The sequence below is a fragment of the Myotis lucifugus genome, unplaced genomic scaffold (assembly GCF_000147115.1).
Source record: "Myotis lucifugus unplaced genomic scaffold, Myoluc2.0 scaffold_524, whole genome shotgun sequence".
NCBI classification, from domain to species: Eukaryota; Metazoa; Chordata; class Mammalia; order Chiroptera; family Vespertilionidae; genus Myotis; species Myotis lucifugus.
In genome coordinates, this window is record NW_005871572.1 from 45,208 (window position 1) to 68,273 (window position 23,066).

At 41.5% G+C, this 23,066-nt stretch overlaps 2 protein-coding genes across 3 annotated transcripts in view; one reads left to right on the forward strand and one right to left on the reverse strand.

The window, feature by feature from the left end:
• The window catches only part of LOC111823508 (C-C motif chemokine 15-like), a 70,588-nt gene that overhangs the window by 42,830 nt on the left and 4,692 nt on the right, over positions 1-23,066 (reverse strand). The window lies entirely within an intron of this gene.
• LOC102425823 (leucine-rich repeat-containing protein 37A-like) overlaps positions 18,166-23,066 on the forward strand; it is a 133,887-nt gene continuing 128,986 nt past the window's right edge. The window contains exon 1 of the mRNA XM_023745212.1: positions 18,166-18,463. The gene's annotated coding sequence lies outside the window, so the exon portion shown is untranslated. The remainder of the gene's footprint in view (positions 18,464-23,066) is intronic.

Here is a 23,066-nt window from a genome sequence, read left to right on the forward strand (position 1 = left end):
AGAATAGAATTTTTGTCTTTGGGTTCATATCATGCATGTTTGGTCTTTCTCCTTCAGAGACATGGGAACAACACAATTGACATTGACAACACTTGATAACATTCTCATGACAGCTCCTGAATTAGAGAAACTGTAAGTTGATTTTTTTTATATTTATTTTCACTTAGTTCTTTTGGGTTTGCTTTTTTATTTTCTTAAGTCAGGTTTATTGAGGTATAATTTGTGTTTCATATAATTCTCTCTTTTAAAGCGTACAGTTTAGTGAGTTCTGATAAATGTGTAGTCTTGATAAATGTACCACCATCACATTAGAGATCCAGAACACTTTTATCATCCCCATAGGGCCCCTCATATTTCTTTTTTTAAAAAATGAATTTCTTTATTGATTTCAGAGAGGAAGGGAGAAGGAGAGAGAGATAGAAACATCAATAATGAGAGAGAATCATTGATTGGCTGCCTCCTGCACACCCCTTACTGGGGAATGATATGTGCCCTTGGCCGGAATCAAACCTGGGATCCTTCAGTCCACAGGCTGATGCTCCATCCACTGAGCCAAACTGGCTAGGGTCCCCTCATATTTCTCTGCAGTCAGTTTCTCCTCCCACCTCCAGCCCCTTTCAAGCACAGGTCTGATTTTTTATTGTTATAGTCCTGCCTTTTACAGAGTGTCTTATAAATCAAATAATGTAGAGCAAGTGTGTCAAACTCAAAGGCTATCATGGTCCAAATAAATGAGGCATGTGGTCTTGGGCAGTGAGTATTACATGCTGTATGTATGCTTTTTGTGTGTGGCTTCTTTCATGTAGCATGATCCTTTTGAGATCCATCTTAGTTGTTGCATCTATCAGTAGTACATTTCTTTTTTTATTGCTGCATAGTATTCCAATTGTGTGTATATACTAGTTTGTTTCTGTAGTAATCGGGTAATGGATATTTGAGCTGTTTCTAGTTTTTTGGCTATTATGAATAGAGATGCTAAAAATACTCACATGCAGGTCTTTGTGTGAACATACGTTTTCATTGCTTTGGAGTAAGATACCTAAGGGTGGGGTTGCTGCGTTATATGCTGAGTGCATATCTAACTAGGAAAGAAACTGCCTAACTGTATTCTAACGTGGTTGTACCATCTCGCCTTCCCACCAGCAGTAGATGAGAGTTGCAATTGCTCCACATTTTCACCTGATCTTTATATTTCTGTTTGATTTTTTAAATTAGCCTTTCTAGTAGGAATGCATTTGTATTGAAGCGTGATTTTAACTTGCATTTTCTAATAGCTGATGTGTGGAATGTCTATGTGAAAATATATTTTTCAATGGAGTGTCTGTTCAAATCCATTTTAATTTGACATTATCTTATTATTGAGTTTTAAGAGTGTTTTATATAAAGTCCTTTCTGTAAGATATGTGTTTACTAAATATCTTTTCCAAGGTTGTGCCTTCTATTAAACTTATCACTGAAGACCAGAAGTTTTTAAAAAATATATATTTTTATTTATTTTAGAGAGGGAGAGGCAGAGGGAGAGAGAGAAATAGAAACCTCAATGATGAGAGAATCACTGATCAGCTGCTTTCTGCATGTAACCTACTGGGGATTGAGCCTGCATCCAGGCCTGTGCCCTGACCTGGAATCCAACTGTGACCTCTTGGTTCATACGTCAATTCTCAATCTCTAAACTACACCGGCAGGCTGGACTGTTTTTCTGTTTGTTTGTCTTTTTTTAATACTCACCAGGAGATATTTTTCCTATTGATTCCTATTGATTTCTAGTGAGGGTGGAAGGGAGGAAGAGAGTGGGATAAAAGGAAAAGAGAGAGAGAGAGAGAGAGAGAGAGAGAGAGAGAGAGAAATATCAATGTGAGGGAGACATATCAATTGATCAATTGGTTGATCAATTGGTTGATTGGTTGCCTCCTGCACACCACAAAGCCATCATTAAAATCAAACTGTCTATAACCTCAAAAAGCTGCATCATGTCCCTTTTATAATTCTTCCTTCCCACTCCTCCTTGCCCTCCCCAATTCCTGTGCAAACACTGATCTGCTTTGTGTTACTATAGGTTAGTTTGCATTTTCTAGAATATTATATAAATGAAATTGTATAGTATCTACTCTTTTCTAACTGGCCTCCTTTATTCAGCTGATTATTTTAAGAACAGAGTCCCAGTGCACGAAAATCATGCAATGGGGGAGGGGGGCAGGGGAGTGTCTCTCAGCTCAGATCTTGGTGGATGCCCAATGACAGCTCCCTATAGGTAGTGGGCCTAAGCTAACACTTGAACATCCTTAGCATTGCTGTGGAGGCAGGAGTGGCTCCCGCTACCACCTCCACCACTGTGCTCGCCAGCCATGAGCCCAGCTTCTGGCTGAGAGGCATTCTCTCTGTGGGAGTGCACTGACCACCAAGGGGCAGCTTCTGTATTGAGCGTCTACCCCCTGGTGGTCAGTGCACATCATAGCAACTGGTCATTCTGCAGTTTGGTCGATTTGCATATTAGTCTTTTATTATATAGGTTTAGTCTATGTTGTTTTGCCTATCAATAATTCATGTCTTACTGGGGGGTAAGGGAGGGCAGGGGCTTGTCAAGGGTGGGGGGGAAAAAGGACACTTATGTAATACCCTTTGTAATACTTTTAGCGAAAAATAAAAAAAAAGAAAAAAAAAGAATTCATGTCTTTTTATTGCTGAAGAGTATTCCATTAAAAATGGATATGTCAGTATTTTTCAACATTGATGACTGTTTGAGTTGTTCCCATTTTTGACTATTACAAATAAAGCTATTGTGAATATTTATGTACAAGTCTGTTTATGGAAATATACTTCAATTTCTCTTGATAAGTGCCTGAAAGTGGAATGGCTATGTCATACAGTCGGTGCATGTTTAAGTTTTAAAAAACAACTATTTTCCAAGTAACTCCTTTGTCATTAATATAATTCTGTATGTTTCCATTTATAGTATCTTACCTAACCATTTGGCCTGCTGCCTCTGCCAATTTAAAAATAATATTGAGGCTGTTGCCAAGAGAGTCAAACTGAATTGTGAGACCGAATGTGTGACCGAGCACCTTGTGGTGAGTCTCAATTGCCTGATGATAAACTTTTTAATTTTTAATTTGTTATCATTTTTTATTTGTAATCAATGACAATACATTTTTAGGCAAATAAAGTAACTGTATTATTTTTATTCATTTACTCAGAGTTCAACTCTAAAATTTTAAGAACTTCTCTTTGCTAAAAGTCTGATGAAGGGAAGGGTATTTCCATTAATGGCCACATCGTGTGTGTTGTGCTCTCTGCCAGGTGCTCTGCTTCCAAATGAGAACTTGTTCATTAGTGTATCACAGTTTGTAAACTGTTTTGTATCCATCAGGTTTCTATTGCCCTTTGCAGTGTAGACAGATAAAGATACATTTTTATTTTGTTTTTGCAAGTTTATGAAAAGAGTACAAATGATGCTGTTTTATGTAAGTTTTATTTGGAACCTGAGAGTTTTTGGATCCATCACCAGAAGCTGCTACCCAGCCCTTCTAAGGCATGGGAGGGCTCTTTCTTTTTAGACTGTGCAACTCTGACCTTGCTCTGAGCACAAGGTGTTCTATCCACCAAACAGTCGTGTGCTTTTAAGTATTTTTCTACACATTAGGTTTATTGGCAGCTACTTGATAACTTCCCAAATGTGTTTTCATGTCCAGATAGCTTAAATACAAGTTTCTATCAGTGATCTGTGCTACTGATATAGAGTCAGTGTTGCTTATTTTTCAAAACAATGTTTTGACCAATGATATTACTCCCTTCTGCCCCAACAGTGGGCAGAACAGGCATTTTCATCTCCTTTTAAGGTGAGTGAAAACAAGACCAGAAAGGGCTGACAGCTGTCACCTCGTGCCCAGGTCTCCAGCTCCCAGTTTGGGGCTCTCCGCAAGCCCATGCTCTTTTCCAGGACGTTACCTCCTTCTCTCACCCTTATCACCACCAGCAATACTTTTAATTTTTCTGAAAATTCTTGTGTACCAGCTGCACAATGGTACACTGGACCTTCACACAGTCGGAATCTTTGGATGGTTCCCCAAGTACAGCTGAAAATATAAGAAATGACATGAAATGATAGCAAAGTAGGCATCTGACAAAAGTTATTTTTCCCTTATGTATTTTAGAACCCCAAGTCTTATTCCATAGATTTATTGAACATTCCACAGTGGTACACAACCTGGCAAGTCTCTTAATGTACATCCCAGATGCCTGCCTAAATCTTAAGCACAGAGTGAGGGTAGACATATTGTTTTTTCTGTTTAGAGCCGTCTGTTATGGGGCTGGCATATGTGGAGGCAGGGCCCAAGTGAGGAATCGGTGGGTTAATGGAGAAGGGTGGGTCCAGATGAGGACGTGTTAGCCATGGGTGTTAATCTGGTCATCTGTGATGGTAGCAAGAACACAGCATCCTGAAGAGTGGAGAAAGGAAGGCTCAGGCTCTTTCTGCATCTGAAGCAGGACAGGATGGGTGCGTGAATGTGAGGAGTTCACAGTAGATCTGCAGAGCATCTAACTGAGTGGGTCTTCCAGCCCTGGCTTTCCTCCAGTAACCGGCAGTTGGCCCTTGGGGACCAATGGAATAATCCTAAAAATAGTCACCATATGTCATGCTAGGGAATGCTCTAAGTAAATAATCACTTTAAAAAAAGAGACAGTTTCTCCTTTTGTTTTGTCGACAATCATAGATGTAAGTTGGGGTTTATATTTCTCCTCTCCAAATGGCACTCAAATACCTGCTGATTCCCTATATATTGGACTGGGATGTATGGCTGTGGACTGACAAATAGCCATCCCGTGAGTCTTTCAATATCAAATGTGATTTCTTCTTTTTGACAGATGAAGAACTCATAATAGAAGGACCGCTAATGAACACATTACAGGCCCGGCAGGACACCAGCACTGAGCTGACCATTGAGCCAGAGAGGGCATCCTCAGTCAAAAATAGGGACACTTCCGCATCCATTATGAGTGAGCAGCTAGACTTTAATGATAAAAGTGATGTTAATAGTGCACTAAATTACCAATTGCCTTATTTCTTGGAGGGAAATCTAGAAGATATAGAATCAACTTTATTACCATTCATTAAACTGCCTCTTTCAAATGTACATGATGTAGATATGTCCCTGAATCATTTGAAAAACAACAGATGAAATCCTTCTCTTAAACCTGAACTTAACCATTCAAGTTTCAAAAATTAACCGAGGAAACTCTTTTCTGGAATAGGCCTTCTGATGAGACTGCTCACCAAGGAGCAGGAAGTAAAGATATCCAACCCAGAGTGGGATGCGGAACAATGGAAAGATGAGAGGATGCAAACCCTCAAGAAGCAGGAAGAGAGGGTGTCTAATGAGGTAAGGACAGGTCCTGAAACACCTGACCTGGACTTTTAGTCAGTTTAGGACAGTGATGGAGAACCTATGACATGCCTGTCACAGGTGACACACGAACTCATTTTTTGGTTGATTTTTCTTTGTTGAATGGCATTTAAATATATAAAATACATATCAAAAATATAAATCTTTGTTTTTCTATGGTTGCAAATATCAAAAAATTTCTATATGTGACAGGGCACCAGAGTTAAGTTAGGGTTTTTCAAAATGCTGACACGCTGAGCTCAAAAGATTCGCCATCACTGATTTAGGACATGCCATGAAAGTACCCAGGTAGGAAGACCAGGAGCACCTCCTCTCAGTCGTGTCTTGATCATGTGACTTTGGCTTAGACAGTGATCTTTCACTTTTCTCATTTAGAGATTTGTGCCACTGTTCCTAGGGTAGATGAGAAGAGGACCTAAATTCCAAGATAAAAAATTGTACAAGAAAATGCTAATGATCAGATTACATAACATCAGATGTGGTATGTTCTTTAAAAACCTGTAAGATTTGGTATATTGCTTAAGAACCATGTGGAAAGGTGGGGTTTTAGAGTAGTAGTTAAGAATAGCTAGCAATTCATTAGAATAGGCTAGAGAATAGTTTTTATGTTTGCTTTCCATATCTTTGTGGGGTTTTTTTAATGTTATTGTTCTTGTTCTTCTTCGCCTGCCCCTCCTTCTCCTCCTCCTCCTCACCCTCCTCCTCCTCTTCTTCCCCTCCCTCTCCACCTTTCCTTCCTCTTCCTCTTCCTCCTCGTCCTTCTAGCTCAGGCAAGAAGTGCCAAGATATAAGAACGAAGTCATCATTGCATCACCTGTGATTGCAGTAACAACGTTTTATTTTGTAGTTTTCTGTCTCACTGTGGTAAGACAACAGTTAATTCAGATTTCCAATATATAGTCCATCTTTGAGGAGGTTCAGAACCCATAACCTGAAAATCAAAGCCACTGTCCTGTCTACTCCTACTTGATACTCTTCTTTAGTCATGAGCACTGAGATATGCTTCATTCTTTTTTTTATTACAAATTATATTTGAGGGATGTTTAAAGGGAGCCCACTCCCAGAAATCTCTGTGAAAATGAAATCAAGATAACAAGCCATTAGACCATTTTTTAAATGTATATTTTTATTGATTTCAGAGAGGAAGGGAGAGGGAGAGAGAGATAGAAACATCAATGATGGGCTGCCTCCTGCAAGCCCCTTATTGGGAGCAAGCCCTCAACCCAGGCATGTGCCTTTTACTGGAATCGAACCTGGGAACCTTCAGTCCACAGGCCAATGCTCTATACACTGAGCCAAACCAGCCACTAGACTATTTTGAAACTTAAGTTTGATAGGCCTGATTTGATATGATAGCACAATTTCTTCAACTCAAAATGAACAAGGTTGAGTTGATGTACTCACCAATTACTCTCTTCCTGATTTCTTTCTTTGTTGGATAAAATGAGGAGAGATATAGAATCTCCAACCTCATGGAGCTATGTCACCCTAGCAGATGGGACATGGCATAATGATAAAAGTGTGATCTTGTCAATTCTTAAGGTATACTTAGCAGCTTTCTTCTCCAGTATGTAAGGCATGGTGTTAGTAGGTTCAGTTAAAACACTGCAACCTAAATCCTGCATCAGGCTTCTCTAAAGCATGTCATGTTAGAGTCACCTGTTCCTAGAGCTTGTCTGTGTCCCTTTTGTTCAATTACATAATGGTGTACTTTCCCTACAGGCAGATTGCTGACATTAAAGAATGATTTAGTAAGCTGACGATCTTGACTCTACCCCATAAATCCAACATAATATATTTTATTTACCCTTTCAACAGTCATGGCAGCCTTCCATTCCAGCCAAAGCCACCCCTCACCATAACCTAGCCACACCAGCCCCATTCCCACTTTTTTAAATGCCTTTGCCCATCTAAAATTCCCTTATTGTGCTCTCCCTGGGGAAGTCCGGTGAATATCTCAAAAGTCAGCTCAGGTTCATCTTTCTTCATGAAGCTTTCCCAGAGTCTTCCAGCCATGCTGTTCCTAGTTTTTTTGTGAGCTGTGTCACTATTTTTCTTTGAGGTAATAGTAAGGCATTTGCCTCCTCTGAGAACTTAAAAATATGGTAAACAATTTTTAAAAATGTGCCTCCTCAAGAGAGAAATACCTAGGTGAACACATCATGGAGCAGAGAAGAGATGTGTAAAGACCAAGTGGCGTCACCCTATATGTTCCTAAGACTTTTGAAATGTCACATTTTAATATTCTAATCTGTGGAAGAAAATGAAAAATGGGAATAGAAAAGCCACCTAATTATTTGAGAGGGAAAATAATAGCAGATTTATATTCTCATCTTAAACAAACATATTTCAAAATGTAAAAAAAAAAAATAGAACCTGTATAAGTACCAGAAGAAAACAGAAGCAATATATTTATAATCTGGTGGTGGGAAACAGCTTTTGAGCCTGATACCACAGGCAGAAACTTTGATAGATTTGACCACCTTGTCTGTGACACCATTAGCAAACTTAGCACTGGTTGATGCCAAGCACAGGATGAAGATTTTTCCATATACATATTGAGTGATTCAGTCCCCACAATCCTGTGAGGAAGATAGTACCACCTTCTCCCAAAGATGGAGATGGACTTAAGCTCCCAGTGGCAAAGGCAAAAGCAGGACCCTGTTCTGCCTGACTGCGAAGTCCGTGCTTCCTACTCCACTGTTCTGTCTCCTTAAAGACAAAAGCACTGGGGCCATAGCCGCAGTTTCTCAGTAGTTAGAGCATCAGTCCAAGCACCGAAGGGTCCCAGGTTGATTCCAGGACAAGGGCATGTACCTGGGTAGCAGGGCACCTGCCATGCAGGAAGCAACCAGTTGATGTGCCTCTGTCACATTCCTATTTCTCTCTCTCTTTTTTCCCTCCTGCCCCCTCCCTCCCACACTCTCTGAAAAACAATGGAAAAAATATCCTTAGGTGAGGATTAACAACAACAAAAAAGTACACTGGGGAATATTTGAAACATTGAAATTCAATGAAAGCCACTAAGGATTAAGTTATTTAATGTAAAAAGAGTTCCATAAATCAACAGGAAGAAGACAATCCAGGGTGGAAGAGGGCAAGGGCTGTGAAGAGTAGGCTGTGTGTAGACAGTCTGTCACCATATCTGTCGATCTTCTCTTGGTTTATAGGGTGTGGATTTTATTAGCGAGGTCTTTGTCACCTCACAGTATGAAAGTAGTCTGATATTTTCTTCTAGTCCTTTTTTATAATATTTGGGTTTTTTTTTCTCAAATTAAAAAAAACACCTATCATTGGTTTTATTTGCTTTTCTTGTGGTTGACTGTTATTCCCCTACATGAAGATCCAATTGTCTTAACATGTTTTATTGAAGATCTCATTCTTTCTTCACTGATCTGAAATTTACCTTTCTGTGGACTGTATTCTGTTGACCCAGTTATCTTTGTTTTGTACCAGTAGAACTATCAGTAGCAGTATCAGTATATATATATAATGATATAGACATATACATATATCTGTATATATATATATTTATATATCTATATCTATCTATCTATCTATCTATCTATCTATCTATCTATCTATCTATGTATATTGCTTTCCGGGAGGAGGGGAGAGGAAGAGAAAGATAGAAACATCAATGATGAGAGAAAAATTGATCATCTGCTTCTTGCACATCCCCTGCTAGGCATCAAGCCTGCAACCCGGTAATGTGCCCTTGACCAGAATGGAACCCAGGATGCTTCAGTCTGCAGGCCAACACTCTAGCCACTGAGCCAAACTGGCTAGGGCCTGTGTCACTATATAATTTCAGTTCCATTTTAACCTCCTTTTTGGAAGTTAAACGCCTCCTTTTTTACCTTTTTCATACATTTCATTGCATATTTTCTCTACTAAATGTCAATTGTTCGGTTTATGTTTAAAAATTATCTTGGAATTTGAATAGGATTACATTGCATTTGTAGATTAATTTAAGGAGAATTGGCATCTTTACTACCTTCTAGGAACATGGTACCTCACTTTGTGTATTCTTTCTAAAGTCCTTCAGAAGAGTTTTAATGGGTCTTGCACATTTTTTGTTAAGTTATTCCTTTATACATTTTATTGATATTGTAAATGGACTCTTTCATTTTTTTATTAGTTATTTGTGGTATGTAGGAAAGCTGTTGAGATTTGCATGTCTTGATTTAGCCATCTTACTGAATAAAATTTTAATCTATGCCCTTGGGCTTCTTAGGTTGTGCATTATCTCACGTGCAAATATGTTTTGTCTCTTTCCTTCCAGTACTTCATTTTTCCTATTAAATTGATTAGGACCTCCTAAGAGATTTGCATGTCTTGATTTAGCCATCTTACTGAATAAAATTTTAATCTATGCTCTTGGGTTTTTTAGGTTGTGCATTATCTCACGTGCAAATATGTTTTGTCTCTTTCCTTCCAGTACTTCATTTTTCCTATTAAATTGATTAGGACCTCCTCAACAATGATAAATAGTATCAGTAATAACAGGCATCCTACTCTTGTTCTTGAACTAAAACAAACCTGCTGTGTAGGTTTCTGGTAGGCACTTTCATTTTCTTTGCTATTTCTAAGAGTTTTTATCAGGAATTATCTGCTGAATGTTATCTGAAACAGCCAATAAAATGCATTGCCAGCTGCATGCAAGGTCCTAAGTTAGGACTATGGGAGAGTCAAAGTACTAGACAGAGTTTCTGTCCTCAAAACATTTAGCATCTCACTTAAAAGAGAAGGAATAAAGCTTTAGAGGTCATTGTGCTGAATAATCATAATATTTTCTTCCAAAATAGAGTTTTCGGAGGAAGGTACAGAACAGAGGAAGCTCAAGGTAAATATGGGTCTGGTGATTTTTAAAGTAGAATTTTTTAAGGAGAGAAACTCGTCTTTCTGTAAGCGGCCAGAGGTGACCTCAGAAAATGGCTCATTATTCACTTGAGTCAGAAAACCCCACAAAATCATGAAAGTCAAGAGATTTAAACCTTTGTGGTCACTTTAAGGACACTCTTGAAACTACACAGGTCATTAAGGATACGCATATCCGAAAACCGCCAAGCATCTGAAGGATGTCACCTTATAGGAGCAATGTGTGCCATTCTGTCATTACAGTGGTGGAGTTGGTAGGCATGCTCAGGCCTAAGAGAGGGGCTGGGTGCAGGATTGGGTGCAGGTTGGTGACCCCAAAGAGTGCTGAATTTTTGCTGCTGTTAATGTAAAAATAACCATCGTAAAGAATTTTTTTGAGTTTATTTGAGCCAAACTGTCAACATATGCTGGGAAGCAGAACCTCTAGGAATTGAGGTAATGCTCCAAGTAATGGCAGGTTACATCTGTATTTATACATTGCAATCAAAGGAAAGGGATGTAGGTGGATTACATGAAATCCACTGGTGATAGATTAAGGAGGTGGGATAAAGCAAAGCAGGAAAACCTCTGGGATAGGAGAAAAAGTGAAATGATGGACATGTGCTGCTTTTACATAGATGGATACAGGACAGTTCAACATAATTAACAGTTGACGATTAACTTGATAACATAACAATGAGGGAATGCCCTGGTGCTATTTGTTGCACCCTGAAGGGTCCAGAAAAAAGAGGAATTTACAAGTTACCCAGACATTTCACAGATATGTTATCTTAGAGGCAAGAAGACAAATGGGCTCAGTAAAGATCTAAGTTGATCTTTGTCAGGGAAAACATTGCCCTAGGACATGAGAACCCACTATAACCTGTGTGTAGTTAAATATTTAATTTTCAGACCATCTTTTGTGGTTATTTTAGGTCTCTGAGTCTGCAAGACTGCCATGCAGACCTCCCCTGAGCTTGTGACCCCTGTTGTCCACACTACACATGCTTAAAAATGCAGTAAGCAACACACTGAAAATTCTGTCTATATCCCATGCGAAGCTACATACATAGGTCTCCCAGAGACATTGCAGGGCCATTTTAAACTGTCACAGAGAATTGGAAGCCCAGCATGCAAGGAATCATTTTCAAGGTCCCAGGTGTGTGGTGATTTTGCTCAGGAATATAGACCCAAGTACCCAATTAGTCCGAATAAGACCAGAACTATATGTGTGAGAGACATGGAGAATGGCATGAATCACTAACTGTTGGTATGTATTTTTCTCCAAGCAGCCTTTTCCCCAGATTCACATCTTCGTCTGACATTGATATAGAGGTAAATTTGAGGAGGACAAAGTACTGTGGTGGGACAAAGCAGGGGAAACGCAGAGTTCATGTCTCCCCATCTGTTTTCTAGCAACGTGGATATTGGAGCAGGCGGTCGTTTTCACTCAAGCATAGATTTGGCATGAAGAAAAGCCAGAAGGGGGAGCAGAAGGCACAGGAGCAGGAACCGTTCTTTGAAAAACGTAAATGATTGGGAACACTTAAGATTCTTATTCTAAATGAGGAATATTGAATAGTTTAAATGGTATCTTTCAGAGTCAAAGCCTTGACCTTTGTCTTCTTCTTACCCCAGGGAGCGGAGTAAATCTGCTGATTCCTTAAGGAGGATGGACACGTCCGAGTCTGCTTCTGACACAGGTGGGGAAACTAGTGCCTGATACCTTCACAGAGCAAGGCCATCTTCTGCCTAATTAAACATGTATTGCAAATGTGTCAGTTCATAGCTACCTCTAGCCTTGATGTAAGGAATGAAAGTGTAAATAGTCAAGTATTTATATGCAAATAACAAGGGCCATAGGCAAGAAAAGCAGGGCTGAAGCTGGAATCCCTGGGGAAGCCAATACTTCCTCAAGCAGCAGTGTGGTCCAACCAGGTGAAGAGGTCTTCTCTCCCTTGTTTCCCCAATACATTCAGTCCCTGAGAACTGGCAGACACCTCCTCCCCCAGGGGTATAGGGCAGTGGTGGGCAACCCCTGGCTCGCGTTGCAAACATGGCACGCCAGTAACTTTTGCTGGCACTTGAAACCCTCTCTTATAATCTTCCTGTTAGGTTAGGTGGCTCAGGAGGCGGCGTAAGAAATAAAGAGTCGAGTGAATCAGAAAAGAAAAGAAAAGGAAAGGTTTATTTCTGTGTCCCTGGGAGACCCACGTACTCCAAAGACAGGGCATGTGGATTCATGCCAACAAGGAGGGGGGTGCTTTTTTTATGCTGCTGTTGGGTGAGGGCAGGGACCTGAGCTGAGGTATTTAGGTGAGGAAGTTTCAGCTGCAGGGGGTCCGCAAGGAATTCAGGAAGGAGTCAGTATCTGTGTGGGGGCCCTCAGGGAGAAGCCAGTATCTGTGTCTGGCGCGCTGATCTGTGAGAAATTCCAGGGAAGTCCATTGTCTCATCACGTGCCTGCATGTATCTGATCCTGGGCTCTCTCTGACCTAACACTTCCATTTACAATTTTTTTCTTAATATCGACTTTTTTATTTTTCAGATAAATTCAGTGTAGGTGCATCTTAGTTAAATAAATAATTTTACATAACAAGTTATCTAAAAGACCATAGACATGGATTGACGAGAGAGGGGAAGAGCAATTTCAATAGTGTCGAAAACGATTTATTGAGGACTTGGAATGCCATTGCAGAAAATTTTTTCTGTTTAAAAAACTGCAACAGCGTTACTCTCCATGTTTTCATCCACATGCACTTGTGAATCTTTGTTCTCAGTGATGAATTTTGTTAAGTCTCATAATAGGAATAGCCTGATGGATGAAAGTATTAGCTTGTGCATATTTCTGAAGGTCACGAAATATAAACCTGATGTAAAATCTCTGTCATCAATGATGCAGCAGCAAAAGTCCCACTGATAATATCAAACGGAGTCATAAAGTTTTCTGTCGGACTATCAGTGTACATGTATACATTAAAAAATAAATGTATTTTTCATCATCATATACTGTGTTTTTGTCGCTCGAATGAATTTTATGATTTCTTCAAGGTTCTTCAAATACGTACACCTTAAGAGATATCAAGTAGGGGTAACATGTGTCAACGTAAAAAAACCATTGAAATCTGTAAAGAATTTTTGTGAGTTTATTTGAGCCAAACTGTCGACATATGCCGGGAAGCAGAACCTCAACGAATTGAGATAGTGCTCCGGAGAATGGCGGGGTTAAAATTGTATTTATACATTGCAATCAAAGGAGGGACATAGGTGGATTACATGAAATTCATTGGTGACAGATTTAAGGAGGTGGGATTAAGCGAAGGGGGGGGAAGGGGGGACCTCTGTGATAGGATAAAAAGTAAAATGATGGACACATACTTAGGTGGGTGCAGGAACAATTAACATGATGATGAAGGAATTTGTGGTATCTGTCCTGGGCCCAGCACACCTGGCTGTACCCCAGGGGCTCCAGATACAGGGAAATCATAAGTTACCCAGACATTTCAAGGGTATGTTATCATAGATGCAAAAAGACAGATAGGCTCAGTTACGGTAAAGGTTGACCTTGTCAGTGAAGATATCGGCTTAGGACGTAACTGCCCACCATAACTGCTTTTAGTTAAGGTTTAATTTCAGACCATCCTTTGTGGTTACTTTAGGTCTCCGAAGTCTGCAAAACTGCCATGCAGGCCTCTCCTGAGCTTGTCAGGTCAGCAGGTGGCCCCTTTCATCCACACATGTTCTCAAAATACTAGGGTTGACACGCAGAAGAATTTTGAGCCAGAGATTTTGCTGGTTTTGGCACCCACTCACAAAAAGGAGCCCACCCTTGGTATAGGTTATTCTGGTGCTCTGTCCCCCTAGCTCACCAGTTATTTATAATACATTTGACCTCCTATCCATAGAGGATCATTCACTTTCTCCCCTCTTAACAGGCCTTGGGGTTCTCAGAATATTTGGGTCCCTGAGCCTATTTCTCTCCCCCCCCTCCCCCCCCAAGCCTTTAAGATCATGGATAAATATGTGCCCTGTCCTGGTATAGCTGGTTCTTCACTCTTTAAAGCTGGTGTAAAATTCAGAGTAGGTTTTTGGTATTTTTTTTAAATTAAAAAAACTCCCAGCCCGGCCAGTGTGGCTCAGTTGATTCAATGCTGTCTCACCTACCAGGAGGTCCATGTTGGATTACAGGTCAGAGCACATGTCAGGGTCGTAGGGGAGCATGTTTCTTTCCCTTCCTCTCTCTGAAATCAATAAAAATAATAAAGAATCAAAAGTCTTTGAAAAACAAACCACAACAATAGAAACCCCTCTAAACTATTGGATAGCTACCAGGGAGTTGCTGGAGATAAAGGGTAAAGAAGAACGTGTGTGAGCAGTAACTGCCTACGACTTCCCTCCTCAGGACTTTATTTCAGGAAACATACTGGTGGGGCCACTGCTCCATTCACTTGTCCTGCCTCAGCCTCTGTGGACCCCACTGCGGGTCATGTGTGTGCTCCTCCACTCCCTCCAGCTCAGCCCAGCACCAAACCTACCTACTTACTTCTGTGCCCAACAGATCCTTCGACACGTGATTCCAAGTGAATGTACTGGTTCCTCTACTCCTGCAAAGAGAGGAGAGTCATTACTACATCACATTAAGTCAGTGAGACTTAAATGCCTGAGTGAGTGAAAGAAATTCTGAGTGAACAAGATTTAATAATTGACCTCAATGACCACAGATAACTGCTGGTGGCTTAGCAATATGAGATGCAGAATGGTGCCAACCACACACAGGACAATAGCACAGCATCCCCTAGTGGAGCAGTGGGACTGGGAAACAGGACAGCATGTTTTGTGGCAGGAGAAACAAGGGAAACACAGAATTCATATTTATGTGTCTGTTTCTAGGAGGGCTTTTGCTGGAGAATGCGGCCGCCTTGGCTAAGGGATACGTTTAGACCTCTCAATGCCACATACAAGCAAAACATGGCACAGAAGCTACATGACAAGGATTGTCTAATGAGGATGAGATTTTCTATAAGAATAAAGGGTAAATGGGGACAATTTGGAATTCTTATCTGAAATGGTTAGGTAGGGTTCTAGGCAGAGTGCAAGGGCCTCCAGGTCCTATGTGGTTAATTAGTTTGCAGATGCTGTTCTCTTGGTGCCTGCCCAAGTGACCTCCCAAAGTTCCTTACTGAGAATGAAAACAAGTGTTTTTCTCTGGGTTGACCAGTGAGCCAGCAAATACATAGTGTGTTTAAGGCACAGCCTGGGAATGGGGATCAGTGAGTGTGGGGAATCCAGGAGGTGAGGAGAAACAAATGGATCATCCTGGAGACTCATTTCCTGTCCCCTTTCAGTAGCTCACCATATCGCTAGCCAGCAAGTACCAGCAAGTAATGGAAAAATAGTCCCCTTTTCCAATGAGATAATTTCTTTCATCCAATAGCTTTCATGGTGGTGGTATAGATGCCCCTGCCTCACCTTCCCTATAAGCGTGATGCATTCCATGCAGGCTCCCTCTCCACAGGAACTGTAGCCATGGGACACATGGTCCGACTAAGTCTGGCCTAATCCCCTTCTATGGAAGCTTGGGGATTGAGTAAATTCTGTGATGTTCTTTTAAATTTTTTAAAAGATTTTTTTTAAATGTGAGAGAGAAGGGAAAGAAGGAGAGAGAAACATCGATATGAGACCAAAACTTCCCTTGCATGCCCTCTCGCGGGGATGGAGCCTGCAACCCAGGCGTGTGCCCTGACCATGAATCCAACTGACAACCTTAGGGTGTACGGGAGAACATACAAGCCACAGAGCCACTCTGGCCAGGGCTCTGTTATTCTGATTGGAAGTTTCCGCAACCCCCCCAAACAACCAAACACTATATTGACACATGTGTCCTCTTTACATGCTGGGTTCAAGGAATTTTGTGCTCACAAAAATCTATAGGTTGTTAGCATGGCTGATATACAGAGGAAGACTTGGAGCCTGGAGTCAAGTCCACAACCATTACAAGGGCATCATTTGTTAATATATGAACAAGCTCAAAGTGTCTCAAGTCTGTCTCACTGAACCCCTGTATCACAGTGTATTGGGCGTTAATTTCTCCACATATGAAACTGTCTACATGATTATATGGATTTGCTTGTATAGGCATAGATTCTGGAAAGATACACAAAGACTGGTGATGTTAGGTGTTTTGGGTGAAGGAATTGGATGGATGTTAAGACAGAAGTGGAAGGGTGACTTCTGTGCTTTTTATGTTTTTGCTAGAGGCCCAATGCATGAAAATTGTGGTAAAATGCACATACCCTAAAATTTACCATCTTAACCTTTTAAAAATATATTTTTATTGACTTCAGAGAGGAGTGGAGAGGAAGAGAGATAGAGAGAGAGGAAACATCAATGAGAAAGAATCCTGATGGGCTGCCTCCTGCACATCTCCTACTGGGGATTGAACCTAGGTATGTGCCCTGACTGTAACAAAAGGTATTTGCTACAAAGCTGGAGCACATTCTGGGGAAATAGCCTAGAGACTTCAGAAACAAAAGTATCTTTAGTTGCTTGTGTTGCTATGTTGCAAAATCTTTCATTTCTGCAAATTTAGCAGGGTATGGAATGTAAATATATAAAACTGTATGGGGTTTTTCTAGGCTAATATGCAAACTGTCTCCTCCGGAGTTCGACTGGGAGACCATAAGTTCCATGGCTCAGTATGATGTGCGCTACAACCAGGGGGCAGCATGGAAGGAAGGAAGGTCCCGCCTGGCAGCCAGGGAAGGGAGGCCCTCCCCACCCACCCCGCCCCACTGCAACTCTCCCCTCCTTCTTCCCTCCTCCCCCTTCCCCCCACAGCAGCTGCTAGGCAGCCTACCCATGCACGAATTTCATGTACTGAGCCTCTAGTATAAATAAATAAAAAGTATGTCTCCAAATTAATATTAAAAGGCAAATACTCATAACAGCAACTGGGAGGCATCAGTCTGGACAGCGTGCACATTTCCCTCTAGAGCAGTGATTCTCAACCTTCCTAATGCCGAAACCCTTTAATACAGTTCCTCATGTTGTGGTGACCCCCAATCATAAAATTATTTTCGTTGCTACTCCCTAACTGTAATTTTGCTAAGGTTATGAATTATAATGTAAATATCTGATATGCAGGATGTATTTTCATTGCATAGTGATTAATCACAAAACAAGATGTAATTATATATGTGTTTTCCGATGGTCTTAGGTGACCCCTGTGAAAGGGTCGTTGGACCCCCAAAGGGGTCTCGACCCCCAGTTTGAGAACCGCTGCTTTAGTGCATCAGTGAGGCTCATTCAGTTCTAGGCTCCTGGGAGGTGCAGCTCAGGTGACCACGCTGCTCCAGGCCTGTGGTACCTGTTGCTTGTCAACCATTGGTTCCAGCAGTCACCTAGCAAAATGGAGGATAGGACTTAGGGCTTCAAGGCGGTCCAGAGTGAGGCCCCAGCAATTCCCTAGGGCCTCATTCCTGTCAGCACCATGAGGGCAATACGGGCAAGCCGGCCAGCTTCAACTTGAATGGCCAGTTGAGCAGGCCACCCAGGCAGCCCTCGCCCCGCCCCACCCACATGCCAGCCCACCCAGGCAGCCCTTGCCCCGCCCCCGCCCACGTGCCAGTCCACCCAGGCAGCCCTGGCCCCGCCCCCGCCCACGTGCCAGTCCACCCAGGCAGCCCTGGCCCCGCCCCCACCCACGTGCCAGTCCACCCAGGCAGCCCTGGCCCCGCCCGCGCCCACGTGCCAGTCCACCCAGGCAGCCCTGGCCCCGCCCCCGCCCACGTGCCAGTCCACCCAGGCAGCCCTGGCCCCGCCCCCACCCACGTGAGGACCCATCTAGGGCTCCGCTCTCTTGGAGGCACTTCCCGGGCAGGACGAGGTGGCTGAGGAGGGGACCTAGATGATGCGGGGCGGGGGGCGGCAGAGGCAGCAGTCACCCCAGGTAGCAGCCCCCAGCTCCTCCCCCACCTCCCCCGATCCGACCCCCAGCGCCGGGGGCCATAAGGGGCTCCATGGCTCAGACCCAATGCTGTGTGGTGTACGTTGACCACGACGGAGAAGAGGACGACGAGGCCGGGAAGCAGAGGCGGCCCTGGATTCCGAGGACGCCGAGAAAGAGGAGGGGAGGGCGAGGAAGAGGGCGACTCAGCCAGTGACTGCACGGAAAGCAGCTTCAGGAGGCACAGCGCCTACAGGTACCCACCCAGCCCATGGCTGCGGGCTCCTGCCCACCTCCTCTGCCCTCACCCGAGCTCTCCCAAACCGGAACCCCAACCTCCACTCCCCCGACTGAGGGGAAATGCCAGGGCACATCGAGTGACACTCACACACAATAGAAACACAACACAACACAACAGCACACCTACATCTACCAGAGGACAGAGGCGCATTGTTCATGGAGGTTGCCTTGTAGCAGTTTGCAGGCCACATACTGGCTCGCTCTTTCTCTGCCCCCAGCCCTCCCATTTTCCTCTTCAAAATTTGCCCCAGTGCAGTGTCTCCATGAGGCAGGACGGAAACTTTGGCCCATGGATCCACTGCATTCATTTTTTCTCCCCTTGTGTTGGTTTGGTATTTTGGGGATGAAAGAAGCCTCTTGATTTGCAAACCTCTCTGTGTTTCTAATGTGGTTTCCTTTAGGTTTTTATTATGTATCTGTTCTTTAAAAGGGACTTGAGGATTTAGACACGTTGTCTACCTCCCTGAGCGCGCGCGCGCCCTCGCTCTCTTTCTCTCTCCCCCCCCCTTCCCTTTCCCTCTCTCCTCTTTCTCTCTTACACACACACACTATCTCGCTCCTCTTTGCACCCCTAGCTGTGTGGTTTTAAAATTATGTTGAGGAAATGGATCATTTTGGTTTATGTCAACCTAAGAAATATTCAAAGCTGTGTGGTTTTAAAATTATGTTGAGGAAATGGATCATTTTGGTTTATGTCAACCTAAGAAATATTCAAACCTGTAGAGAATTTTTTGAGTTTATTTGAGCCAAACTGACAATTGCTGGGAAGCAGAATCTCAAAAGATTGAGAAAATGCTCCAGAGAATGGCAGTTTTTCACCTTATTTGGTACATTACAATCCAAATAAGACTTACATGGATTAAATCCATTGGTGATAGAATAAAAAGTAAAATGACAGACACATATTTCTTTTACATAGGTGGGTACAAGATAGTTAACAGTCAGCAATTAATTCAATAACAATGAGGAGATTTGTGGTCTCCCCTCTGATGTGGCACCTGTGCTTTGAGGGGTTTAGAAAAAGGAAATTACTTTGACATCCCAAAGGAATGTTATGGTAGATGCAAAAAGACAACACACAGGCTTAGTTAAGGTGAAAATTGACCTTTGTCAGGTAAGATTCTTGCCTAGCACATGACTACTGCTTTTAGTTAAGAAGTTTTAATTTCAGTCCTAGCTAGTTTGGCTCCCTGGATAGAGCGCTGGCTTGTGGACTAAAGGGTCCGGGTTTGATTCCCAGTCAGGGCACATGCCCAAGTTTTGAGCAACTGATCAATGATTTTCTCTCATACTGGATGTTTCTATCTCCCTGTCCCTCTTCCTGCCTCTCTGAAATCAATAAAAATATATATTTAAAAAAGTTTTAATTTCAGATCATCCTTTGTGGTTATTTTAAGTCTCTGAGTTTGTAAGGCTGCCACACAGGCCTCCCCTGAATTGGTCAGGTTTAGCATGTGGCCCCGTTTGCCCACAGTTGTTGGGGGAGCCTTATCTGGTTGTGTTTTTATTCTTAAATGCTAATGAGCTTCTGTTATAGTTGCTGGTGAATGGCTGCTTAAAAAGCAAAGCAGGAAAAAAAAAGCGCAAAGCAGAAATCCAGGCAAAACCAAAACAAATGTGATAATTCACCCGATTCAATCATTTTGGTAAAATCCAGAATTAAAGTAAGAAATTATAGGAATTAGGTGTCTTACTAAGTTGATCCTTTTGCTTTGCCTGAGAAACAGTTTCATGTCACCTGTTGCAGGAGAAGAACAATTGATCTTGCAGATGTAATTACAGAAGATGAACTTTTGGACCAACTTCTAAGTCACACAGCAAAAGTATAGGGGGATTTATTAGGAAATGACTTTTTCTTTTTATCCCATTTCAAAGGATAAAAGTCCTTCCTGGATCTGCAATGAATTTATCCAGGGTGACTCCTCTCCAGTTTTCTCATCAGGAAGCTTCTCTAGCCTGATGCTGAGATGCATTTTTTTTTTTTACCACGCAATTGTTGCTTTGTATTAAATATGTAGTTTTATTATCAGAGAAATGCGTGGAGCGGAGGAAATGGCAGATCTGCTAATGTTACCACTCAGATTTGGGTTCTAGCAGACTGTGATCTAGAGGGTAGACATTAAATATATGATTTAGTGGGAAGAGTGGACAGGTGTGTGCGTGTTTGTTTGTGTGTGTGTGTGTGTGTGTGTGTGTGTGTTTGGATGTGTGAGTGATGGAGACAGATGCATACAGAGTAGGACATGAGACCAAAGGTTTGAAAGAAAAAGAGCAGAGGTCACCATCCTTAAATAAAAATTAGGATATTTTCATGGCACATTTACCCAGGTTTTCCATATATATATTTCTGTGCAGTAAATAGTTGTAGTTATTTTGCATTTTGATTCAGAAATAACCTTTACAACCAGGCCAGCATGGCCCAGTGGTTGAAGGTTGACCTGTGAATCAGATCACCAGTTTGATTTCTGGTCAGAGCACATGCTGGGGTCGTGGGCTATATCACCAGTGTGGGGCACTCAGGAGGTAGCTGATCAATGATTCTCTCCCATCATCGATGTTTCTCTCTTTCTTTCTCCCTTCCTCTCTAAGATCAATAAAAATATATTTAAAAACATAAAGAAATAACTAACATTTTTTCAAAGTTCTCAGTGAAAATAATTTGAAAGAATTACACAAGGATTCATTTGAAGGCCTGCTATTCTTCAAGTATTTGTAAGTTAATTATAAATTATATTTATTTATGAGTTTTTAGTTATATGTAAAATAAAAAAGGGGTTCAAATCAGGTAATCGCTACAATTTCTGCCAGGAATAAAATTCTACAATTCTGTAAGTTGTGTAGGGCTCCAGCCCATCTCTAGCATTTAATATCTCCCATGCATTTTCAATTTTATAATCATATAGACAAGATATAGACAGGAAAAGCTTTTTAATTATAGAGGAAAAGTGGTAATGAGGTCTGAATTATTATACACATTCATATGAGCCTTGTTATATAAGTGTTCATATACCATCTGCTTATATTTATATGTATATTTATATGTATATGTATATTTATATATCTTTATATTTATATTTAGGGCCCATGGATGAGATTGGGCCTATGGTGTGTGTTTTTACAACCCATAATGGTTTTGACACTTTTGAAGGGCTGTAAAAGAAGAGAGGAATTCAGCTTAACCTCAAATTGTCTTCTATAGGACAATAAATATAGAACACTTGCATTAATTTAAATGCCATTAACTCAGAATTTTTTTTTAATATATTTTATTGAATTTTTACAGAGAAGAAGGAAGAGGGACAGAGAGTTAGAAACATCGATGAGAGAGAAACATCGATCAGCCGCCTCCTGCACACCACCTACTGGGGATGTGCCCGCAACCAAGGATCATGCCCTTGACCGGAATCGAACCTGGGACCCTTGAGTCCGCAGGCCGACGCTCTATCCACTGAGCCAAACCGGTTCAGCTAACTCAGAATTTTTTAATAATATGCTAGTAATCTAAATTAGATGAACATTTATACATTAAATGTTTAATTAATCAGATGAGTTATGTAAACAGTATTATTAAGAACATATTAAGTTATCTAGAGAGCAGACTGGTGTTAAGAATTTCAATGTAGAAATTGTTATACTAATATTAAAAATAAATGTTTAAAATGATGGTTAAGCCCTAGCTGGTTTGGCTCAGTGGATAGAGAATGAAGGCTCCCAGTTCTGATTTCTGTCAAGGGCATCTGCCTGGGTTACAGGTTTGATCCCCAGTAGGGGGCGTGCAGGAGGCAGCCAATCAATGATTCTCTCTCATCATTGGTGTTTCTATCTCTCTCTCCCTCTCCCTTCCTCTCTGAAGTCAATAAAAAAAATAATTAAAAAATAAAAACTAAAATGCTGGTTAAGCCCAGCCAATATGGCTCAGTGGTTGAGCAGTGACCCATGAACCAGGGGGTCATGATTTGCTTCCCAGTCAGGGCACCTGCCCGGGTTTCAGGCTCAATCCTGGGGGCTATTCTTTCTCATTATGTTTCTATCTCCCTCTCCCTCTCCCTTTCTCTCTCTGAAATCACGAAAAACATAATTTAAAAACGATGGTTAAGTGGTATAGTTAGAAATGTCTACATAAGTAAATGTATCAAAAATGCCCCTAACGATACTAATTACAAAATAAAAATCTCTTCATCCTCCTTGGCAAAGATGAAATGCTTGCCTAATAATTCTATTTATTGAGATATAAGGAGATATTCTTTTCAATAAAAACTCAGTTATGATCCTTTGTCCATGGCACCTAGAGCCTTGTATGTCATTAATCCTTATTAAGCTAATTAATGGTGCTCTTTAGCAAATGGATTCTTTTTGGCTTAAGGGAAGTGATTATAAGAAGCCTCACATGATACTACAAATAGCCCTTTGAATTATCAAACCTTTCAAGGGACAACCACTTTTGTATTGATCTTCTTGGGTACCTCTGCCATCTGGGTTCTAAGCCTGACAAACAGTTTGGAGGAAGACAAATGACATAACTAACTGCTCAATAGATTAGGTCATTCATTACTTCTACT